At 44.9% G+C, this 3,668-nt stretch overlaps 1 protein-coding gene across 2 annotated transcripts in view; it reads right to left on the minus strand.

Annotated features, from left to right (window-relative positions):
* The window catches only part of dym (dymeclin), a 49,923-nt gene that overhangs the window by 36,968 nt on the left and 9,287 nt on the right, over positions 1 to 3,668 (minus strand). The gene's annotated exons all lie outside the window — the stretch shown is intronic.

A 3,668-nucleotide genomic window follows, 5' to 3' on the forward strand; every position in this document is an offset into this window, starting at 1 on the left:
ACACACACACACACACACACACACACACACACACACACACACCTCTATTTTACCTTAGTGGGTGCTGTTTGTTATCCGTCTGGCTCGGTTCCCTCTGCCTGCCCACCACATAAACCCAATAATGTTACACTGCTCAGGCCTGCTCCGGCCCTGGCCAGCCGCCCAGTGGAAAAAGAGGAGGAGGAGGAGGACATGAAGAGGAGGAAAAGGGAAGGAGAAAGTGTGTGGGGGGGGGGGAGAAAGTCACACACGGACACAGAGGCTGGCACGCTGGAAACAGAATCTGGGCTCCAGGACTCGGGGGCCATTAAAGGCATCCTACCATGAGACACGCAACACAACTGCACCCACAAAGTCTTATTTATTTCACTTGAGCCCGTATCCATAACATCTCTGGAAACTATTCGTTGCCTCCAAATCTCTACTGGTCTCCTTAGAATATTTACACACCGTCAATGCTTATTTAAAGCCATTAAAACAGGCTCAGAAACTGACCGTAATACAAGTTTCTGCAGCAAAAGATTTGAATGTTTGACTAAGCCTTGGTTTTTAGAACAGAAGGCTGTGTGTCGTCTTACATAATCACCACCGCCACCAGACACGACTCCTGGCACAAAATCAACTTCTACATTCAAACCAAAATATCATCACACAATGAGATATCTGCAGAGTCTTTCCAAATATGCAGACGCAGGCTGCAAAGCATCCCTTCTACAACCACGTCTTCCCCCCGATATCTACCTCACCTGACAATAAGCTCGTACCAAACCCAGATTCATATCATGGGTATTGTCAAACACACACACACGCTACTTAACGATGCTGCTGTTATTGCACTGTTGATTGGAGGAATATCATTCCCTTACTTTCCTTAAGAAGCGCTGCAGTACTTCCTAGTGATTGAAATCAGTCCAACATGATCACCATCTTCGAATAGCGTGTCAGCATGCTAATATTTGCTAACTAGCATTAAAACACAAAGTACAACTGAGGCCGATGGGAATGCAATCGATATATTATGGATTGAGGGAAAAAAATCCATCACACATAAGACTGTATGCAAAGGGTAAACTGCTAGCCTAGCTTAGAACAGGTCATCTTCTTCTACATCAAAAGAAATCGGTCATTTAAGTCGTCGCCACTGAATAATGACCATGTACTGTAAACACTCAGTTATATGAGATGTTTAAAACCTGAAAAGGTCTGTTTGGGTTCTTAAATATGTTTCTCAGGATACGTGAAAGCCTTGACTTACTGGTGGCACTGAAGGAAAAGCAAGGGGAGCACAATTGTCTGTACAACATTTCAGTGCAAGTCAATAGCTTGTTCATTAGTCAATATATATATAAATCCCCAAAATAGACTAAATCTCTGTGAATCAACATGTGCTCTCACATCATGCAGACAGAGATGTGAACGCATGGTGAACAGAGACGGAATGTGCTACTTACTTATTAACTTGCATAGCAGTGAATGAAATATGACAGGGCTTCAGGCCAATGCCTCGGCCAAGCACACAGATACTGTACACACACACACACACACACAAGTACGCCCAACTCTAGATGATTATCCAAAAGTGCACACGGGGAAACATGCTGTACAGACGATAAACAAACACACTATTCTGATAATCTCACACAGATGAAAATATACACTCAAAGCATTTTCATCCAAAACCCTTCAAACAAAAACATGAAAACATTCCAGACACTTTGTTTTGTATCAAATGCTGAGAATCATAACAAAAAGCTTGGGCTGAAGCGTGAAATGAATCACATAATACACTTGCACAATGTGACCACCAAATGTTGTGTTAAGTGTGCTATCCTAATGAGGACCTAACCCACATACAAGATGCGTGTGTGTTTGTGTAGCTGTCAGCAGTAATCAACAGAGTAGATTGGGACCAACGCCCTCGGACTATAAGAGACGCAGAGCTGCCGTTAGCTTCTTGATGGCAGCAATGTGAAACATGAGGATTGGACTGGAGTTATCTTCATCTCATGGCTGTCTGCTTGCAGGCAGATGGATGGCTTAAATAGTATTGTGTATGTGTGTGTGTGTGTGTGCACTAAGAATTACAGGAAAACACACAAAAAGTACATGGAGAGTAGAGTAGTGGACAGGAGAACATGACGTGGTAACGAGTTAGGAATGCAACGATAACGATAACGGAAATCAGGCCGATACCGACTCAAATAGCTGGATCGGATATCGGTGACAACGGGTCTATTTTATTGGATCTGTTCAATTCATTTCTACGTTTATTTACTATATAAAGTATATACTGGAATTTTAATTTCTGTAAAAGTTTTGACCAATTTGTTGCATTTAAAAGGTTTAACAATTGAATCATAATTCCTCCTAATTTTGATTTTACGATTTTCTACCAAGTTGCTGGTGTACGGTTTATTATTTTAATAAGAGGAGACAGGACAGAGGAGAGAGGAGAGGAGAGAGGAGACAGGACAGAGGACAGAGGAGACAGGACAGAGGACAGGACAGAGGAGAGAGGAGACAGGACAGAGGACAGGACAGAGGAGAGAGGAGACAGGACAGAGGAGACAGGACAGAGGACAGGACAGAGGAGAGAGGAGACAGGACAGAGGACAGGACAGAGGAGAGAGGAGAGGAGAGAGGAGACAGGACAGAGGACAGAGGACAGAGGAGAGAGGAGACAGGACAGAGGACAGAGGAGAGGAGAGAGGAGACAGGACAGAGGACAGAGGACAGGACAGAGGACAGAGGACAGGACAGAGGAGACAGGACAGAGGAGACAGGACAGAGGAGACAGGACAGAGGAGACAGGAGAGGGCCAAAAAGCTGCGAGTTGCTTGTCTGGTGTTAATCCTCCTGCAGACTCTCGGTCAGACTCAGACAGCAGAGTGTGTAAAAGAAGAGACATCCTATCTATCCACCCACACGTCAACATGGCGACGCAAATGAAGCACGGCTTTGCTTTGCCAATGGCCAGTGCTTGTTTCTGGGGAAAAATCCAGACCGTCTATGAATGCGAGTGTGGAGGCATGAATGATTTTACACGCCACTAGCATGAGCAACATGATTTCTATAAAAAGCAAGTTCATGTAAAGGAGGTTGTGGTTGTGTAATCGAGTCCAGAACACTGTGTGTGGATCTACAGACTTCATAGAGAGCAGTTCCCCTTTCGCTGGCCGAGTATTTTCTAATTCTGCAATTAAAGAAATTCAATAGATATTTACTGTTACTGTAGAACAACAGCCCTGCATACACCCATTTTAAACATTCAAATGTATACGTGTACTCTGCCGATCCCCGATGACTGTGTGCATGTGCGAGACGGAGAAAGAAAACAAGTGTTGTTTCTGAGCTCCGACTATAAGAGCGCTTGTGTCTTTGTTGGTCTGTGCGTGTGTGTACAAGGGAGGCGGCTGCAGACAGACAGGCTCTAGGGGATTACAGAACAGTACAGGGCACCATAACTCATCGGGCCGATCACTGGCCACAGACAGACGGGCTGGGTCGAATGCTGATGGCTCACTGATAGGAATCTGCCACCAACAACCGACTGAGAGCATTTATCTGCGGGGGAAACCCGGCCCTATTCTCACACTCAAACAAACATGCTGTCAACACGCGCACACACACACACACACACACACACACACACACACACACACACACAC

Source organism: Anarrhichthys ocellatus, unplaced genomic scaffold, assembly GCF_004355925.1.
Source record: "Anarrhichthys ocellatus isolate YVR2014 unplaced genomic scaffold, GSC_Weel_1.0 scaffold23, whole genome shotgun sequence".
Classification (NCBI taxonomy): domain Eukaryota; kingdom Metazoa; phylum Chordata; class Actinopteri; order Perciformes; family Anarhichadidae; genus Anarrhichthys; species Anarrhichthys ocellatus.